Below are 21,894 nucleotides of genomic sequence, written 5' to 3' on the forward strand. Positions count from 1 at the left end.
TGGCAAGAAAGGGCATAGGTAAAGGTAAAGGTTCCCCTCGCACATATGTGCTAGTCGTTTCCAACTCTAGGGGGCGGTGCTCATCTCCGTTTCAAAGCCGAAGAGCCAGCGCTGTCCAAAGACGTCCCTGTGGTCATGTGGCCAGCATGACTCAATGCCAAAGGTGCACGGAACACTGTTATCTTCCCACCAAAGGTGGTCCCTATTTTTCTACTTGCATTTTTTACCTGCTTTCGAACTGCTAGGCTGGCAGAAGCTGGGACAAGGAATGGGAACTCACCCCATTATGCGGCACTAGGGATTCGAACCACTGAACTGTCGATTGGCAAGCTCAGCGTCTTAGCCACTGAGCCACCGTGTCCCCAGAAAGGTCATAAAAGGGGGCAAAACTCACTTGACAAATGTCTCACTTAACAACAGAAATTTTGGGTTCCATTGTGGTCATACGTTGACGACTGCCTGAATTTCAATCTCAGCCCACCTCACATCCTTGGACCACCACCAAAATATTTGTCAGAATTTATCTCTCTTGTCTTTATGGGTATTGGGTTGTGTGAATTCTCCCAACAGTAGTTTTTTTTCAAATGGCCACAGGGCATTTGCACCAAATGTTTGTGTCTATTAAGGAGATATCACCCAACTGGCTGAAATTTCGGCTGGGGGCCCTTGCTGGAATCCATCAGTTACAAATGGGTGGCATCAAAATCAAAGAAATAAGCTGATAAAATGCTGCCAGGTCTGCACCAAATCAAACCTGAGTCTGTGGCAGTGGTGAAATTCAAATTTTTTTACTACCGGTTCTGAGGGCGTGGCTTGGTGGCCATGGTATGGCTTGGTGGGCGTGGCTTGGTGGGCGTGGGAGGGGAAGGATACTGCAAAATCCCCATTCCCTCCCCACTCCTGGGGCCAGCCAGAGGTGGCACTTGCCGGTTCTCCAAACTACTCAAAATTTCCATTACCGGTTCTCCAGAACCTGTCAGAACCTGCTGGATTTCACCCCTGGTCTGTGGATCAAAGAATTAGATTCTATGATGCCTCACTGGGCATTTCACACTGAGGTTTGCTTTAAAAAAAATCATATCTTTATTTTATTTTAGTTTATTTTTTTGGTTGGGCTCTAAACAATTCAGTGGAGCTACATGTCTGCTCTCCTTGAGCTTTCTGAGAAGTGCACTTCCAGGATGTCATCTGAAGAAAGGCTGACCTTGAGCCTGCTGGAAAGAAAACAACGCAATTTGTCTCCTTCCTTAAACTCACAGACGCACACAAAGAAAATGCTTCCCATTCTAGATTCATTTATATTCTATTTTCAAGGATCTGCTGACACAGTTCTACAGAGGAATTATTAAATCTGTCATTTGTTCCTCTATAACTGTCTGGTTTGACGCATCAACCGAAACAGAAACAGGTACAGACTTCAATGGATAGTTAGGACTGCATAAAGAAAAAATTGCAACCAGCCTATCTTCCATTGAGGACCTCTATCGTATACTGTACGGGTCAGAAAGAGGGCTGACAAAATATTTATAGACCCCTCACATCCTGGACATAAACTGTTCCAACTCCTTCCCTCGGGACACCGCGATAGGGCATTGCAATCAGACACTTTCCCTTGTGCCATCACTCTGCTAAACACCTAATTCCCACAGCATCGTCTTCTCTCAAAGTTAAGGCTAAGGGAGTTGCGCTGCAGAAATCCAGATGATCACAGTTCTACATCTTCTCTGTCACTTCTCTACCATCTGGTGGACATTCAGGATTGTCCTCGTGTCCCTTTCCAAATTGTCCCCAGACAGGGCCCACTGGGGGTGAGGAAGGCAGGAAGGAATGTCAAGACGGCATCAAAATCCCACTTCTTTTACAAGGTGGCCCCAGTTTTACAAGGGTCTGATCATTGATGGCCAGGGTTGCCATCTGGCTTTTCTTTGACTCCTGATGGTCATCCAGATACAAAAAGAGATGCGGAGGCCCTAGAAAACTGCAGAGAAGAGCAGTAAAGATGATAATAGGTCTGGAGGCCAAACCATACAATGAACGGTAGCAGGATCTGGATATGTCTATTTAACAAAGAGAAGGTTGACATGATATCGGTCTTCCAGTATTTGAAGGGCTGTCACAAAGAAGAGACAATCTATTTATTTTCCAAACCACCTGAGGGTAGGGCAAAAAGCAATGGAGGGAAGTTCATCAGGGGGAGATTCAACCTGGAAGTAAGGAGAATGCAATAGTGGCGAATATCTGTAACTTGGGTGTAGGATGAGGGTGGAGGTTCATTCTCTGAGCTTGTGGGTTGGTTTTTGAACATTTCATGACCAGTCTAGGTAACATCTTCAGCGAAGTTAGGGGATGTCAGTGTTGGTGTTTGTTTGTTTGTTTGTTTGTTTGTTTGTTTGTTTGTTTATTTATTTATTTATTTATTTATTTATTTATTTATTTAATTAATTTATATCCCGCCCTTCTCCCCGAAGGGACTCAGGGAGGTGAACAGCCGAGAATTAAAATAACATAGAATATAAAAGTTAAAATAATTAAAAATAAATTAAATTAAACGGTCGCCCCAATTTAAAACCCCTAGCTATACAATTAAAAAACTAACCCATAAAACCTATTCAGGCCAGGCCGGCTTGCTGAAATAAAAACGTCTTCAGGGCCTTACGGAAAGTGCGGAGATCCGGAATCAGCCGTATTCCGGGAGGTAGCTCGTTCCAGAGGGCGGGTGCTCCCACAGAGAAGGCTCTCCCCCTGGGGGCCGCCAGCCGACATTGCTTGACCGACGGCACCCTGAGGAGGCCCTCTCTGTGAGAGCGTATTGGCCGGTGGGAGGTTATCGGTAGCAGAAGGCGGTCTCATAAATACCCTGGCCCTAAGCCATGGAGCGCTTTAAAGGTGAGAACCAACACCTTGAAGTGCACCCGGAAGACCACCTGGAGCCAGTGCAGCTCACGCAGGAGAGGTGTTATATGGGAGCGCCATGTCGCTCCCGTAATCACCCGCGCAGCCGCATTCTGGACCAGTTGGAGCCTCCGGGTGCTCCTCAAGGGGAGCCCCATGTTCCTCTGTCCACACAAAGCCCTTATAAACAGAGGGACAGTGACACTAAACTCAGCTGAAGATGTTATCTAGACTGGTCATGAAACGTTTGTAAACCAACCCACAAGCTCGGAGAACCAACCTCCACCCTCATAAGGAGGAATTTCTTGATAGTGAGAATGATTACTCAATAAAACAACTTGCTTCCCAGAGTTGTGGGTGTGCCATCCATCCCTGGAGGTCTTCAAGAAAAGAATGGACAGCCATTTGTCCAAAATGATAGAAGGACTCCTGTCTTGGGAAGGGGGTTGGACTAGGAGACTTCAAAGGTCCCTTTTGGTCTATGATTCTATAACCTCCCGATGGCCAAACCATGAATTGGACCAGTCAAATTGGTTTTTCCCTGGTGCAAAGTTGTCAATGATCACACAAGGCAAAAAACTGCAAACCCAGCCAAGGGTGTGTGGAGGCAGCCAAAAAAGCCAATGCAATCCTAAATTGCATTAACGGAGGGATACGATCAAGATCAAGTAAGGCACTAAAACAATTCTATAAAGCCTTAGTAAGACCACACCTAGAATACTGCTTCCAGTTTTGGTCACCATACTATAAAAAAGATGTTGAGACCCTAGAAAGAGTGCAGAGAAGAGCAACCAGGAGGATTAGGGGACTGGAGGCTAAAACATATGAAGAACGGTTGCAGGAACTGGGCATGGCTAGTCTAGTGAAGAGAAGAGAAGGACCAGGGGAGACACGATAACAGTCTTCCAATATTTGAGGGGCTGCCACAGAGAGGAGGGGGTCAAGCTATTTTCCTGAAGGCCATCAAGGCATAGTGAATGGAAACTGACCAAGGAAAGATTCAACCTAGAAATAAGGAGGAATTTTCTGACAGTGAGAACAGTCAACCAATGGAACAGAAGTTGCCTTCGGAAGTTGTGGGAGCTTTCAAGAAGAGACTCGTCTGCCATCCAGGCTGGACTGACAGCAGAACCTACTGGGCAGGGGGTTGGACTAGATGACCTTCAAGGTCCCTTCCAACTCTGTTAATCTGTATCTGTAACCCCTTTGTCTTTCATTCATGGATCTTTGGAAGATCCACTCCCCCCCCCTTTTTTTTTTTTGTAATCCTCTCATTCCTAACAGAAATGTTTACCGGAATCCCATTAATTTAGAATATTGTACCGTTTCTCCCTACACTCCTGTCTGCTTCTTCCATTATCACTGTTTACCGGAAAGTTCTATCACCAACCCAGAAAGCCCCAATTCAGGCTTTCTAAGATACGTTTTAGTCCTTTCATTCATAATTAAAATGACACTTTCATTTCCAGGCATGCAATTCATGAATTCCCTTCAGGAAGATCAGCCCTTTTCTTCCATTCTCATTATCTCTTGGTTCCCAGGGATACAACATTGGTTGAATCAGATTGACCGTGTTTGCATTGTAAATTGGGAAAATGAGATTAAAGTACTGAACATAGAATAGTAACTATAGAGGTCTTGGAGGTCTTCTACCCCAACCCCCTGTTCTAGCAGGAGACCTTCACCATTCTAGTCTAGTCTCTTCTTGGAAACCTTCACTGAGGGAGCACCCACAACTTCCGGAGGCAGGCTGTGCCACGGATTAATTGTTCTCAGTCAGGAAATTAGATTGGATCTCTTTTTGATAAATTTCCATCCATTACTTTTTGTCCATCCCTCAATTGCTTTGGAGAACAGGTTGACCCCCTCCTCTCTCTAATGGCCCCACAGATATTGGAAGACTGCCATCATGTCACCCTAGTACGACTCTTCATTAGACTAGACCAGTGATGGCCAACCTTTTTGCCGTCGCGTGCCAGAAGCGGGGGGAGCACGGAGGGGTGGCATGCATGCCCACACCCATAATTCAATGCCCCCCACCCCACGCCATGCCGCGCCTCCCCTGCGCTCCCCCCACTTTTAGCATGTGATGGCACGGTGGGCCCAGTAGGCCCGTTTTTCGCTCTCCCCAGGCTCCAGAGGCTCTCTAGGAGCCTGGGGAGGGCAAAAACAGCCTCCCACCCCCTGGAGGCCCTCCGGAGGCCAGAAACAGCCCGTTTCCTGACTTCCGGTGGGCCTGGAAGGCCCAGAAATCAGCTGGCCGGCATGCAATGCGTGCTGGAGCTGAGCTAGGGTAACACTCGCGTGCCTACAGATATGGCTCCGCGTGCCACCTGTGGCACGCATGCCATAGGTTCGCCATCACGGGACTAGACATTCCCAGTTTCTGCATATGGTTTAGCCTCCAGTCCCCTAATAATCTTTGTTGCTCTTTTCTATACTCTTTCTAGAATCTCAACAGCTTTTTTGTCTCCTACTGAGCAAAACTGGATGCAGTATTCTAAGTATCATGTTACCAGTGCAGTATAAAGTGATACTAACACTTCACATGAACTTCATACATGCCTGTTGATGCAGCCTAGGATTGCATTGGCATTTTTGGCAGCTGCAGCACACTGTTGGCTCATACCTCAGTGGTTGTCCACTAGGACTCCTAGATCTCTCACACAGTTACTGTTGTTGAGGCAATGAGCATCTATTCTATACCTGTGCATTTGGTTTTTCTTGCCTAAGTGTAAAAAACTTTACTTTTCTCACCACCGAATTACATTTTGTTGGTTAAGACCCACTTTTCAAATCTGTTAAAATGTCTCTGGGTCTTTAGTCTAACTTCTACTCTAACGTGTTGGCTTTCCCACCCACTCCTCAGCTTGTTATCTGCAAATTTGATGAATTCCCCTTCTATTCCCTCATCTAAATTGCTAATGAAGATATTGAAGAGTACTGGGCCTAAGACAGAAGCTTGTGGTACCCCAGTGCTTACTTCCCTCCATGCAGATGTAGTCGCATTGAGGACTGCACATTGAGTCCAGTTGGTCAGCCAGTTATGAATCCATCTGGTGGTGATACTATTTATCCCAAATTTTTCTATCTTACCAATAAGTAGGCTGTAGTCTACTTTGTCAAATGCCTTACTGAAATCCAAGAATACTATGTCCACAGCATTTCACTGGTTCACTAATTTATGTCAAAGAATGAAATAAGTTTATCTGGCATGATCTGTTTTTGACAAACCCATGTTGGCTTCTAGTAATAACTTTGCTTGTTTCTAGTTGTTTGCAGATCCATAATCTTGGTATTCATTATTTTAGCGGAACTTCTATATGTTATTTCTTCCCTTACTATGAGAAATCCAAAACTTACTTTGCAAAACCCAGATCCATTTTTATGAGTTTTCAAGTAATCTCCTGTCTATGTTACATCCAGAATCACGAACCTAATACTCTTTTCCTACATGTTTTCCATTATTTATTCTCTGTTGTGTCACTTAGAATACAGATCAAATAAACAAAGCATAATTCTTAATGGCTTTACCCATTGTTATTCTTTGACAACTGTGCTGATAAGCCAATTCCCAATTTAATAAAATATCTGCCAAATGGAAGATATCCAGACATTGCACACTCTGTTTTTCCAGACTGTCCATTGATATAGACCCCATAATTTTTTTTATCTAAATGCCAAGCATCTTAAATTTTATAGCAGCCTTTCTGGTTTCCTCTGAACAAACTGAGATTCCAGAGGTAATTTTAATCCATGGAGAAGGCAGCAGATAAGGGAAGGTTGATGTGAGCCATAGAGTTTATTGTATTATGTTCTTTATGGTTTCTGAATCAATCAAGAAGTTTGATCTTTCATTAGCTAATCAGATACCTCTGGGAAGTCAGTTGAATCTAAAAACTGGCCTAATCTGATGTCTAAGGCTTTGTCTAAGGATGCTGCCTTGTGCCAATTGCAAGAAATAAGCCCCATTGCATGCAGAGGAATTTATTTTCATATCTTTCACGTAAATGGAGCAAGTAACATGAAAAGTGGGACTCAGGTAGTAAGCACCATCAACAAAGCTAATCTTCTCCACTTTAAGACCTGTGCAAATATACGGCAGGGCCTCTTGGATTGACCAGTAAAAGGCATTGAGGATCTTTCTCCACTTCTCCCTAATCACATCACAAGTGGATGCCCTGGAAATCTCTGCTCCCTGTACTATTGCATCATCTCTTACTCAACATAAATCAGAGGCAGATAAAAGTCATATGTGTCGGTTGCCAAGTGCCTGAATTGCCACGCCCCAGTGGCTGTGGTGATGCTGCAATGGTTGTAAGTTCAAGGCCCAGTCATAAGTTACTTTTTCAGTGTTGTTGTAACTTCAAACAGCTGCTAAACAAATGGTTGTAAATTGAGGGCTACCTGTATGAGTTTACTACTTTTTTAGAGAAGCACTAAACCTTTTTTTTAAAAAAATATTAAATTTTGACAAGTGTATGGAGGTTGGGATGTGGAGCAGGGGTGAAATGTAAAATCTGTTACTATGGGTTCTGTGGGTGTGGCTTGGTGGTGGGGTAATGTGACTGGGTGGGCGTGGCCAACTTTTTTTTTTTTAAACTTTTCAAAGCATTTTTTCTAATGCTTTGAAAAGCCTCTCTGCCGATCAGGAACTCAGCTGGGATCGTCAGAGACTTTTCAAAGCATTTTTTTTACCACCTCTTCGGCCAAGATGTTGCAGAAAAAAATGCTTTGAAAAGCCTCTGACGATCAGGCAACTCAGCTGGGATCATCAGAGCCTTTTAAAGGCATTTTTTTTTCTACAACCTCTTCGGCTGAAGAGGTTGTAGAAAAAATTCTTTGAAAAGCCTCTGACGATCCCAGCTGAGCCGCGCAATCATCAGAAGCTTTTTTTTTACTTTTAAAAGCATTTTTTCATCGGAAGAGGTTGTAGAAAAAATGCATTTAAAAGTTTTTTTTAAAAAGCCTCTGATGATCGTGTGGCTCAGCTGGGCATGGTGGGGGGGGCGCAGGGATTTTTGCTACTGGTTCTCCGAACCACCCACCACCATCACTACCGGATCGGGCGATCCGGTCTGAACCAGGAGCATTTCACCCCTGATGTGGAGGTGAGATGAAATAAAATAGAGCTCTCCCAACATATTGACCAACTACCTTCCATTTATCAAAATATCAGAGTTGGAAGGGACCTTGGAGGTCTTCCAGTCCAACCCCCTGCTCAAGCAGGAGAACCTATACTATTCCAGACAAGTGGTTGTCCAGTCTCTTCTTAAAAACCTCCAGTGATGGAGTATTGCTAAACACAATACATTTTGTAATGCTAATAAACCAGGCAGGTGGTTGGCCTATGTGTTGAGGAAAAAACAGAAATCACAAGTTATTGGTAAGATAGAATTTAGAGGTAAGGAAGTCTATCAACAGAATATGATCAAAAAAGCTTTTTTAGAATTTTATACAAAGTTATATGCTAGTGATTCAATACAAGGCATAGATATAGATAGATACCTAAAGGAAGAGAATATTCCTGAATTAACGTTAGAACAGAGGGAAGGATTGAATCAGCCAATAACCTCTGAGGAGATTATTGCAGCAATTAAACAGTTAAAAACAGGTAAAGCTGGAGGCAAAAGGTTCCATTGGGTAATTGTCCTCACTGTTAGGGAGCTTCTCCTTAGTTCTATGTTGAATCTCTCCTTGCTGAGTTTTCATCCACTGTTTCTTATCCCGCCTTGTGGTGCTTTGGGGAATAGGTTGACTCCCTCTTCTTTGTGGCAGCCCCTCAAATACTGGAATAGTGCTTTCATGTCACCCCTAGTTCTTCTTTTCATTATCGGCTATTAATTGGGCTAGTTTTCAAATTGGTCCAGAGTTCTTCTGAAAGAGCATTAAACCTGTGCTCAAGAATCACTTGTACTTGGGTTTGGCTCTCTTTCGAAAGAGCCAAATCAATGTTCCAAAGGAGCTCAAAACATAAAAGCCAATCGTGGTTGGGGGTTGAGGGTAGGATGAAGCTGCCCTGCAACCTCCCAAATATTTTTTTATCACCAGCTGATGCCATTGTCTTCCTCCTGTCCTTCCATCCCTCCCCTCTGAATGGCAGGAGAGATGAGGTAGCCACCAGTGACCTATGGTTATGGGGCCTGGCCTCCTTGCTTTACAAATTGCATCTTCCACATCCTTGTAGATCAGTGTTTCTCAACCTTGGTAGCTTGAAGATGGGTGGACTTCAACTCCCAGAATCCCCCAGCCAGCCTTCTGGGAGTTGAAGTCCACCCATCTTCAAGCTTCCAAGGTTGAGAAACACTGTTGTAGATCATTTAACTCTGCACCTCATTTCGATAGTCAGTTCTGGAGTTTAGCCATTCAAGGAAACCATTCTCCAATCACAGCAGCCATGTCATTGGTAGATCTTTTCCACAGGAGGGGTGACATTGAGAATAAGGGGAGGGGAGGGAAGCTTTAATCAATGGCATGTCCTACACCCCTCACCACAAAACCACACAGCAGTGGTGGGTTTCACTTACCTTTGCTACCGGTTTGCTCGCGCACGTTCGCCACTTCTGCACGTGCGCAGAAGCTTGATTATGTCCAGGCGGGTGGGTGGAGCTTCCCACCGCCACCGCTACCGGTTCACTTGAACCGGAGCGAACCAGTAGCAACCCACCACTGCCTGATGGGTGAGCAGAGGCGACACTGTACTGTACTGTAGAGAAAGCTTATGCTGGTACCAATTTTTGGTGACTTGAACCAGTGGTGGGTTGCTCCCGGTTCGCACCGGTTCTATAGAACCGGTAGTAAAATCGGCAGGAGGCCCCGCCCACTGACCCTGATGTCATGAAAACACTTCCGCGCACACGCAGAAGAGCGTGTGTGCGCGTGAGCAGCCCCATTGCGAACCGGTCGTAAAGGTAAGTAGAACCCACCTCTGACTTGAACCCTTCACCTTGGCTGTGAAGAAGGACTAAGAGGTCCACGTTCTGAAAAAGGGAGCCTTCCAAGAAGAATGGACTGGTTCTGTCTCCACTGATTGCAATTGTTGTCTCTTCTTTTGAAATGCTTTTGGGATCTTAAGAGGTTTTTAATGGAATGAATCAGAAACATTATCTCGTCCTTTTCCCTCTGGTTCTGTAATGGCATGTGAGGAAAAACCTGGAGAGACGGGTGAAGAAATGTGCCTAGGGAACGGTCACATAAGAGAGGACATCGCCTGTAACTGTATAATGGAAAGAGAGAGAGAGAGAAAGGTCTCAGAAGGGACCCTCCCTAGTTTCTTCGGCTGTAAAAGAGACAGCGGGGAGACATGGACTTTTAGACTTGCAAGATTCTTTTAGCCCTCCCCCCAGACAGATCGGACAGGAAACATAACCAGAAAACATGAACAGTTGAACCAGGGGTGAAATGTTCCTGGTTCAGACCGGATCGCCCGATCCAGTAGCGATGGAGGCGGGTGGTTCGGAGAACCGGTAGCAAAAATCCCTGCTCCCCCCCACCATGCCCATCTGAGCCACGCAATCATCAGAGGCTGTTTTTAAAACTTTTAAAAGCATTTTTTCTACAACCTCTTCGGCCAAAAAAATGCTTTTAAAAGTAAAAAAAAAAAAAAAAGCCTCTGATGATCGTGCGGCTCAGCTGGGATCGTCAGAGGCTTTTAAAAGCACTTTTTTTTACAACCTCTTCGGCCGAAGACGTAGAAAAAATGGTTTTAAAAGTAAAAAAAAAAAAAGTTGGCCACGCCCACTCAGTCACATTACCCACCACCACCAAGCCATGCCCACAGAACCGATAGTAACAAATTTTACATTTCACCACTGAGTTGAACTAATTCTGCTTTTGAATTGAATTGAACACTTTATTTGGCCAAGTGTGATTAGACACACAAGGAATTTGTAGTCTACTTTGTTGTAAAGTTACATTAACAGAAACTTGCATGTTCAAAAGTACGAATCTCCCACCGTCTCCTTTACAACCCAAGAAGTTAGGGACCCCCTTCTGACCCTCTTTCTTCACCCATTGTGCAGCTGCAGGCTATGCCTTCACTTATCTGATCGTTCCCTAGGCAGCATCCCCCCCCCGCCCCCCAGTCTCCATTTAGGCTGATGAAACAGAATTTGCTTTAGAACTTTCTTTCAAAGGAGGAGGAAACTTTCTTTTGGATTCAGTCAGTGGTGGTATTCAGCCGGTTCTATCCGGTTTGGGCGAACCAGAGGCTCCGCCCACCTGCCCAGACGTCATCACCTCCCGTTTTTGATGCTCTACGCATGCACGGAAGGCCTTGCGCATGCGTGGAGGTGGCGCGTGTGCTCACATTTGCGAAGGTATGTGAATACTACCACATATTAGTGTGGCCTCCTTGTATTTTTGAGGGAGGCAAGGGGGGGTTGGCGATTGGTCCTCGCTTCCGTCCTGTGGTCTCCATCATTTCCCACACTTTGGTTCAATCCTGAGGGAAGACATCCGCTGTGGCTTTGCTTCACTCCTTCTTTGACCACTAAGGAAGACTCCTGCCCTTAAAATGTGGTTCAATAATTTCTCCTTCCTCTGGAAAAAAAATCTGGGAAATCATCCATGCAATTTCATTTTGAGGCAATCCTGGACTCTGCTCTCTAGTTTTTTGTTCATATTGTATGGGTGAACCTCAGGGGTGGGTTCAAATTTTTTTTACTACCGGTTCTGTGGGTGTGGCTTATTTTGTGGGTGTGGCTTGGTGGGGGGGTAATGTGACTGGGTGGGTGTGGCCAACTTTTTTTTTTTTTTTACTTTTAAAAGCATTTTTTCTACAACCTTAAGAGGTTGCAGAAAAAAATGCTTTGAAAAGCCTCTGACGATCAGGCAACTCAACTGGGATCGCCAGAGGCTTTTAAAGGCATTTTTTTTTCTACAACCTCTTCAGCCGAAGAGTTTGCAGAAAAAAAATGCTTCCAGAAGCCTCTGATGATCCCAGCTGAGCTGCGCGATCATCAGAGGCTTTTTTTTTTTTTTACTTTTAAAAGCATTTTTTGGCCAAAGAGATTGTAGAAAAAATGCTTTTAAAAGTTTTTTTAAAAAAAGCCTCTGATGAGGTGGGCGGGGTAAGTGAGCGGCGACCGGGCCAGGGACCGGTTTGGGGGCGTGGCCAGCCAATATTATTACCAGTTCTCCGAACTACTACAAATTTTTACTACCAGTTCTTGCGAACCGGTGCGAACCAGGAACAACCCACCACTGGTGAACCTTGATGGCCGCTGCCTGACGGTCAGCACAATCAATCAGTGGGAATGATGTGCCTCCAGAAGTTGTGGGAACACTGAAGGTTTTTAAGAAGAGACTGGACAGCCATTTGTCTGGCTTTGGATAGAGTCTCCTGCTTGAGCAGGGGGTTGGACTAGAAGACCTCCAGTGTCCCTTCCGAATCTGTTATTCTGCTTGATGCCACTTTTTATCTGATTATTTCTCATTCGTTTCTATTTGGACAGTTTTAAAAATATCGGTATTAGTAATTTTGCATTGGATTGCGGAGAAGCATTTGTAACAGGAACAGAGTGGGAAGGGACCTTGGAGGTCATCTAGCCCAACCCCCTGCTCACGCAGGAGACCTGTGCTAGGGATTCGAGCCACCGAACTGCCAACCTTTCTGATCGACAAGCAGGATAGAAAGGTTTTAAAGAAGGCACCACGGCCTTCCCTTGGCACCTGGTTGCCTCCTGTCGAGCTGGAGGAGAATGAGAAGGGCTGCAAAAAGCGTTGCAGTGCGTTTTGTGGGAGGTGTGTGTGTGTTTTGGCCACAACAAACTGCTGAAACTGGGCAGGGAAAGACACAAAGAGGAGTTATTTGCTGAACTTTTCACTTCATCGTGGAGAGCAAAGCAGTTACATTTTCCATTTTGCTGTTTTATCCATTCCTAATTAGTATCTCAGAGATATCCATGTCAATATTTTGCAACCTTATTAGAACAAGGAAAAGTGGCCAGGATATCTTGGTGTTCTAGCAGTTTTATAGAGCACTGTCCCATCCTGTACCGAACGTTGGTCTATAGTACGCCAAGCTGCCTTGGGGTTTTAGCCAAAGGTTGGGCTCCAAAGCAACCCAGTTAGAACTCAGATTACAGCCCTGAACAGAAGGAGTGACAGAACTGGGGGTGGAGTCAAAGGAGGAATTAGCCTAGAGTCTCTACATAGTCCCAAACTCCTCTTGAATTCTGTTGACCTTTACCTAGCACCAAGACAGAACTAACCCTTGGTTGAATACATTCCTGTGCATAGACATTATTAGTAATAAATCTATTTAATTGGAATTTCATGCCAGACAAGAGAGAATAGTTGTCAATAAGACTGATGTTCATGAAAAGCTTAGAAACAACGCAGCTCCCTCTGCAGCAAAACAAAACAGCTATTGTACTTAATACCAACATAAAACATCTAAATCCATAACACTGATATTGATTAGCTAGCCAAGTAACAGATTTGCCAATCAAACTGCTTTGCATTTTACATTTTACATGACAGAATTGAGCCATGCTTAAGAAAACAGGGTCCGTTGAACCTGAGAGTAAGAACTGATCAGAGGGGCCAGCAAATCTAATCAGCTGTGGGATCAGCAGCTGACAACCACAGTCGGCATAAAACAGACAATAGAGTGAGGCGTGTTTCTGATTTCTGGGGTTCCTCCATTGTGTTGTGGTCTGCCAGCAGCCTGCGGAGCTGGCAGTGGAGTCGGACAGTGAGGAGGCTGAGGAAGAACATGGGCCAGTCCTGGAGGTGGGGAAGGCCCAGATGAGGGCTTTGCGTCGGAGGCAGAGATGGGGTCAGGGCCATTGGGGAGTGATGTGCGGACTTCGGAGCCTCCAGAGGCTGACAATAGAGAGGCAGAGGAAGAGGAGGAGCCTGTTCCTAGTGCACGCATGAGAAGAGCTCCCAGAAGGCAGGAGCAGATAAAGCAGAGAGGATGACTTGGGAGGAGGGCCAAGAGATGATTGGCCCCTCCCATAAGGCTTAAAAGACCAGCAATGGCTCTTGGCCTCTTTGCCGGAAAACAACCGTTGAGAGAATTTATTTATTTATTTATTTATTTGGTTCGATTTATATGCCGCCCTTCTCTGGAGACTCAGGGCGGCTTACAATGCATTAAGCAATAGCCTTCATACTTTTGTATATATCTGCTTAGTAGGGCTTTCGGCCCCCCTCTAAGCGGTGTTCTTTTTTATACAAAGTCAGTTTATTGCCCCCACAAACCGGGTCCTCATTTTACCTACCTCGGAAGGATGGAAGACTGAGTCAACCTTGAGCCTGGTGAGATTTGAACTTGCAGTAATTGCAGGCAGCTGGTGCTAGTTAACAGCACTTTAGTCTGCTATGCCACCAAGGCTTTTCTTGTTCAAGAATTGCTTCTTGTTTCCCTGTATTCATTTCTTGTCGGCGTCTTCTGCTTCTGAACTTTTGCCAAGAAAGCCTTTGGCAGTTTGCCTAATTTTCCCAAGGTCAGTGATAAACTGAGGAATGGTGTTTTGAAGAATTTGCTTTAATTTAGTTTGGACTATGCTGAGAATGAGTTAATTCTCAGCTGTTCTAATAAAGTCTGTTTGTTTTCGAACTGTTTGTATTTAATACTACCTACTTGGGCCTGGGTCACAACACATTGCACAGGAGAGTCCAGTTTTAAATGGAGTCCAGTATATGGTTCCACACGTGCCATTCAGCTCCATGAATGTTGACACAAAGAGGCTCCTAATGGATCTGTCCCTTTGTTTCCCAGCTCATCTCCCCATAATTCAGCAACTCAAGTAAAGCAAAGACTTATCCAGCTTAGAAAATCGTTCCAAAATTTGTCTTACATGATCCACAAGGGGTCACTCACTATCTTGGCAGGCACAATCTCTGGAAAAGAGCTAGAAGAAATATGCTACTGCTGATTGCCCATCCTAGTTGAAGAACATCTGGCTTCATGGAGTGGGGGGCTGTGGTCAGGGGTGGCATTCACTTACCTTCGCTAAAGGTTCCCCTCGCACATATGTGCTAGTTGTTCCCAACTCTAGGGGGGGTGCTCATCTCCATTTCAAAGCCAAAGAGCCAGCACTGTCCGAAGACATTTCTGTGGTCATGTGGTCGGCATGACTAAACGACAAAGGCGCACGGAACGCTGTTACCTTCCCACCAAAGGTGGTCCTTTTTCTACTTGCATTTTTTTTACATGCTTTTGAACTGGTAGGTTGGCAGAAGCTGGGACAAGTCATGGGAGCTCAACCTGTTACATGGCACTAGGGATTCGAACTGCTGAACTGCCGACCTTTCGATAGCGTCTTACCACTGAGCCACCGTGACCTTCTTACTGCTACCAGTTCCCACACATGGGAGCACGCACGCACCACCTCTGCACATGGACAGGGCCTTCCATACATGTGCAAGCATCAAAAACAGGACGTGATTACGTCCGGGCAGGTGGGCAGAGCCTCCCTCTGCCGCCACTACCGGTTCGCCCGAATTGGATAGAACCAGCTGAATACCACCACTGGCTGAGGTAAACGAAGCAGTTCAGTGATGAGAAAAATTAGGGCCTTCCATATAGGCAAGAAGAACCAAATGCACAGGTATAGAATAGGTGCTACCTGGCTCAACAGTAGCAAGAGAGAGGGATCTAGGTGTCCTAGTAAATTTCCACTAGGAGTCTTTATTATTTATTTATTTATTTATTTATTTATTTATTTATTTATTTATTTATTTATTTATTCATTCATTCATTCATTCATTCATTCATTCATTCATTCATTCATTCATTCATTTATTCATTTGATTTATATGCCGCCCTTCTCCGGAGACTTAGGGCGGCTTACAATGCTTTTAAGGAATAGCCTTCATACTTTTGTATATACCTGCTTAGTAGGACTTTCGCCCCCGCCCCCCAGCGGTGTTCTTTTTTATACAAAGTCATTTTATTGCCCCCCACAAACCGGGTCCTCATTTTACCTACTTCTAAAGGATGGAAGGCTGAGTCAACCTTGAGCCTGGTGAGATTCGAACCTGCAGTAATTGCAGGCAGCTGGTGCTATTTAACAGCACTTTAGTCTGCTGCGCCACCAAGGCTCTAGTATTTGGGGGAATGTTGCAGAGAAGACGAGGTTGAACTAATCTCCAAAAGCACCAGAAGGCAGGACAGGAAGTAACAGATGGAAGATTACTAAAGAGAGATCCAACCTAGAACTAAGGATATGTTTCCTGACAGGGAGAACAATTAAACCTGTGAGATTCTAGCAGGGGTGGGTTCTATTTACCTTTACTACCGGTGCGCAGCGGGGCTGCATGCTCTTCCGTGCATGCGCAGAAGTGTTTTGATGACGTCGGGGTCAGTGGGTGGGGCCTCCTGCCGGTTTTACTACCGGTTCTATAGAACCGGTGCGAACTGGGGGCAATCCACCACTGAGTCCTAGCTTTACAAAACCATAGTAGGACCACACTTGGAATTCTGCATCCAGTTCTGGTCACCACAATATTAAAAAAGGTGTTGAGACTCTGAAAAGAGTGCAGAGAAGAGCAATAAGAATGATATGAAAAAGAACGGTTGCAGGAATTGGGTATGTCTAGTCTAATGAAAAGAAGGACTAGGGGAGACATGAGAGCAGTCTTCCAATATTTGAGGGGCTCCTACAAAGATGAGGAGGTCAAACTATTTTCCAAAGCAGCAAAAGGCAAGATGAGAAACAACGGATGGAAACAAACCAAGGAGAGAAGCAACCGAGAACTAAGGAGAAATGTTCTAATGGTGAAAGCAATCAACCAATGGAACAGCTTTCCTTCAGAGGTTGTGGGTGCTCCATCACTGGAGGCTTTAAAAAATCTGAAATGGTATAGGATCTCCTGTTCAAGCAGGGGGTTGGACTAGAAGACCTCAAAGGTTCCTTCCAATTCTATTATTATTATCCTATAATCAGTGGAATGGCTTGTCTCCAAAAATTGTGGGTGCTCCACAGTGGTGGGTTGCCCCCGGTTCAGACCAGTTCACCAGTAGTGAAATTGGTGGGAGGCTCCACCCACCGACCCAGACATCATCAGGAAGCTTCCGGAAGTTGTCAAACGGGCCGTTTTTGGCCTCTGGAGGACCTCTGGGGAGGTGGGGAAGGCCATTTTCACCCTCCCCAGACTCCTAGAAAGCCTCTGGAGCCTGGGGAGGGCAAAAACAGGCCTACTGGGCCAACATGTGCCAGGAGCGGGGGAGCGGGGGGGGGGTCACAGACGCATGCACGGGGGCAGGGCGCATAGAATTATGGGTGTGGGCACGCGTGCGCAATCCCCCGGCACATGATGGCAAAAAGGTTAGCTATTACTGCTATAGGGTCTCCTGCTTGAGTAGAGGGTTGGACTGGAAGACCTCCAACACTAAGATGGTTTCACCATCACCCTAACTTCCATTCCACCCCTTTGGCCTGTGCAACCTCATTCCCATAGTCATGACTGCCATCTGGATTTTTTGGACACACTCACAATAGAACTTGTCATGCTTTTTAATAGGATACACTTCCAAATCACTTTGAATAATGATGCCTGGAGCAAAAATTTCACAGTAAGCATTTTGCAGAGGAAAACCTTACTGGACACAGTAAGCATTTTGCAGGGGAAAACCTGTTTTACTACAGGAAATAAAGGGGGGGAGGCTATACGTTACCTCTAAAACATAAGTTTGGGGGAGTGGGAAGGAGAACAAGTGAGATGGCATGCATCGTGGCAAAAATATAAACCAGGAGCCTCGTAATTATGCATCTGAATGCAATTTGTTAGTCACAAAAGGTGCTCCCTGACTTGTGACTTTTTGCCACAATCCATCAATACCTGTTTCTTAACCTCAGCAACTTCAAGATGTGCAGACTTCCAACTCCCACTATGCACCAGCTAGCAGACTGGCTATGTGGACTTCAACTCCCAGAATTCCCTAGCCAGACTTGGTAGCTGGAGTATTCTGGGAGTTGGCTAAGGAATTCTGGGAGTGAATAGAATAGAATAGAATAGAATAGAATAGAATAGAATAGAATAGAATAGAATAGAATAGAGCAACCCAGCGATGCCCTCGACGTGATGTCCCGGTGCCTGGAAGCGGTATGGATCTGGATGGGGAGGAACAGGCTTTGGCTCAACCCTGTTAAGACCAAGTGGCTGTGGGTACTGGCATCTCGGTCCGATCAAGAGATTCCATCTTTGGTCATAGGGGATGAGGTGTTGCCCCCTATAGACAGGGAGCGCAACTTGGGTGTCCTCCTGGACTCACGGCTAAACTTGGAAGATCATGTAACGGCCATAACCAGGGGGGCATTCGCCCAGGTTCGCCTGGTGTGCCAGTTGCACCCCTATTTGGACCTAGATGCCCTACGCATGGTTACTCACACGCTTGTCACCTCCCGTATTGACTACTGCAATGCCCTCTACATGGGGCTGCCCTTGAAGACCACTCGGAGGCTTCAGCTGGTGCAGAATACGGCCACGCGGGTTGTGATGGGAGTATCTCGACACTCCCATGTTACACCTCTCCTACGCGACTTGCACTGGTTGCCGGTTGCCCTCCGAGTGAGATTCAAGGTGCTGGTGATTACCTATAAGGCCCTATATGGCTTAGGCCCAGGATATTTGGGGGGTCATCTGCAGCCAGCAACAGCTGCCCATCGCCCGGTGCGTTCCCACAGAGAGGGCCTCCTCAGGGTGCCGTCGGCCAGACAGTGTCGGCTGGCAACCCCCATGGGGAGAGCTTTCTCTGTGGGCGCACGTACCCTTTGGAATCAACTGCCCCTGGAGCTCCGGGTGGCCCCCGACCTCTGCTCTTTCCGTCGCGGCCTTGAAAACGTGGCTGTTTCGTTTGGCTGGCCTGGACTGATGGGGTTTTAATTTTTAACTTGTTAGTCTTAATTGCACTTTTAACTGTCAAATTATGAGATTTGGATTTAATTTCTTTTAACTTTTTCATTAGATTTTTTTACTGTTGTGAGCTGCCCTGAGTCCAGTTGGAGATAGGGCGGCATATAAATCTCATAAATAAATAAATCTCATAAATAAATGAATAGAATAGAATAGAATAGAATAGAATAGAATAGAATAGAATAGAATAGAATGGAATGGAATGGAATGGAATGGAATGGAATGGAATGGAATGGAATGGAATAGAATAGAATAGAATAGAATAGAATTCTTTATTGCTCAAGTGTGATTGGACACACAAGGAATTTGTCTTTGGTGCATACGTTCTCAGCGTACATAAAAAGAAAAGATACGTTTGTCAAGAATCATAAGGTACAACACTTAATGAGAGCCATAGGGAACAAATAAGCAATCAAATCATATTAGGAAACAGTCAATATAAATCTTAAGGATACCAGCAACAAGATTACAGTCATACAGTCAGAAGTGGGAGGAGATGGGTGATAGGAACGATGAGAAGATTAATAGTAGTGCAGACTTAGTAAATAGTTGGACAGTGTTGTGGGAATTATTTGTTTAGCAGAATGATGGCGTTTGGGGAAAAACTGTCCTTGTGTCTAGTTGTTCTGGTGTGCAGTGCTCTATAGCGTCGTTTTGAGAGTAGGAGTTGAAACAGTTTATGTCCAGGATGCGAGGGGTCTGTAAATATTTTCACATCCCTCTTTTTGACTCGTGCACTATACAGGTCCTCCATGGAAGGCAGGTTGGTAGCCATGGTTTTTTCTGCAGTTCTGCAGTTGAAGTTCCACATACCTTAGAGTTGCCAAAGTTGAGAAATGCTGGTTTAAATATGTGCGATCAATACTTGGGGTGCCTTTCCTGACCTGGGTCAGGTCACCCCAGCTGCTGACCAGAAGGAGGGCCTCCAGCACTGTACTTGCCCTATAGAAGAGCTTTACCAGCGGGGGGGGGGGGCAGGCAGGAAAGGAACGTGAGGGGAGAGCTGATAATCGGGGCTGGCAGCTTGCTTTTTGCTCAAAGAGGCATCCCTGCAGCCGCGTTGGGGGGGGGGTGGAGTGGCGTGAGAACACGGAACAAGCAGGAAACTGAAGCTGTTGGGTGGAAAAACCACTTGGCTGAGGCTGGCCTGAATCCAACCAAAGACGTTGCTGCCCCCGTGGAACAGGCCATGCCTGTTGAACTTCTGTCTGTTATGATATGAACGTATTTAAGGCATTGTATGCTTTTCCTTTGTGGAGGTGGTGGGGCACGTTCCCCCTGTGTGGATCTCCCTTCCAGAGGTCCTCAACTTAGCAGAGCCAATGTTGACAATGCTGGGACATCTGGCAGATACCCAAGCTGGAGAAAGCTCTGTGGAGCCTCTTAATTTGTTTACGTAGATGCAAAAAGAAAAAAGAAAGAAAGAAAGAAAGAAAGAAAGAAGGAAGAAAGAAAGAAAGAAAGAAAGAAAGAAAGAAAGAAAGAAAGAAAGAAAGAAAGAAAGAAAGAAAGAAAGAAAGGAAAAAAAAACTATGATTTTGTTCTCTGCAGCTTCCATCCAGCCACTGGCATTGAAAGATATGCAGTATCTGTAGCTGGAGTTTCAGGCTATCAGAACTGGACCGTTGACAGTTTGTTCTTCCTGAGCTGGGATGGTCTCTTTGAATGGCCTTTGCAGCGAGTGGCCAGCATCAGACTTCCAGGGGTTAAATTCTGCAAGTTCCCAAAATGTTTGATAAAGAGGGCACTTCTCTGGGGAATCCTCAACTTTCTGCCAAACTGCCCTAATTTAAGATTTGCCCCAATAGAGGACACCTTCAGGACACCCTCATAGAACACATTTATTTATTTACTTATTTATTTGTTCGATTTATATGCCGCCCTTCTCCGGAGACTCAGGGCAGCTTACAATGCGTTAAGCAATAGCCTTCATACTTTTGTATATACCTGCTTAGTAGGGCTTTCGCCTCCCCCCCAAGCGGTTTTTTTTTTTATACAGTCAGTTTATTGCCCCCACAATCCGGGTCCTCATTTTACCTACCTCGAAAGGATGGAAGGCTGAGTCAACCTTGAGCCTGGTGAGATTCGAACTTGCAGTAATTGCAGGCAGCTGGCAGCTAAGTGCTACTTAACAGCACTTTAGTCCACTGTACCACCAAGGCTCCTTGAAGCTCATTGGCTCTTTTGAAGGGTTCATGTGACACGCAAAGCCCAGAGACAGAAACAAAGAAAGGAAACACAATATGATTATTAGCTGAAAGAAGGACTGGATTCCTACCACAGAAACCATCCGATCCCCAAGTAATGTGTGAACTGACCCAGTGGAGACTCCTCGGGGTTCTCCAGGCATCCCTTCAGGTTTTAAGATGAAGGCTCCAGCTTGGTTTGGAAAAGAAGACGCTGGATTTTGCAGGACCAAAATTTTGCAAAGATGTTTTCTCTTCATTTGTTTCCCCAACTCAAGAAAACACCAACCCACTGTTTAGAGGAGATGTGCCTTTTCAGAGGAAAAGCAACATTTTGTTAGGGGAAGGGAGAATTTTTCTGCAACACTCATTTGGTATAAAAGCTGCATTTGAGAGCAGTTGGAGAAAAAAAGAGAGGAGGATGGAGACAAACGGGTTACCCTCCCACCCCGCCCCAGCCCTTTCCACCATTTGATAAATCCTGAAAGACTCAGAAAGACTCAAACATTCTGATCTACGACTTCATTGTTTGCCACACCAAAGCAGAGTTTTACAACAGTATCAAATAACCCACAAATGCCACAAAGGACAGGATGTGCGTGTTTGCTGAAGAACAACCCGAAAGGTTTCAGATGTCACACATTAACCAACTACAGCGGCTCAGCTCTTCGCAGTGAGCCAGCACAGAGGATTCCCAGCCCACCTCTTTGAAATGCAATTTTGAGCAGTGCATGCTACATACTAATCAGGCAACTCTAAAACTTTCCTCTTGGTTGCTACAGGCCAACAGCTGTATTTCGGCTGCAATAAATTTACCCCTCCGTAACCATTCCCTCACCATCCCTGACTTTTTAACGTCACCTTTTACAAATGCATCTTACCAAATGGAAGAGACTTAAACAAAAAAAATAAGAAACCCGTTCTGAATAACAGAGTTGGAAGGGAC

General features: G+C 45.3%; 1 long non-coding RNA gene across 1 annotated transcript; it reads right to left on the bottom strand.

The window, feature by feature from the left end:
* Positions 1 to 1,081: 1,081 nt before the first annotated feature.
* LOC148112142 (uncharacterized) lies at positions 1,082 to 21,894 on the bottom strand. Its single transcript, XR_015729799.1, has 3 exons — positions 21,081 to 21,894; positions 20,804 to 20,943; positions 1,082 to 1,214 (listed from the first exon to the last, which is right to left on the bottom strand). It is a non-coding gene; the product is annotated as an uncharacterized LOC148112142 (long non-coding RNA).

Source organism: Pantherophis guttatus, chromosome 13 (assembly GCF_059756535.1).
Source record: "Pantherophis guttatus breed Tessera chromosome 13, ASM5975653v1, whole genome shotgun sequence".
In the NCBI taxonomy this organism is placed as follows: domain Eukaryota; kingdom Metazoa; phylum Chordata; class Lepidosauria; order Squamata; family Colubridae; genus Pantherophis; species Pantherophis guttatus.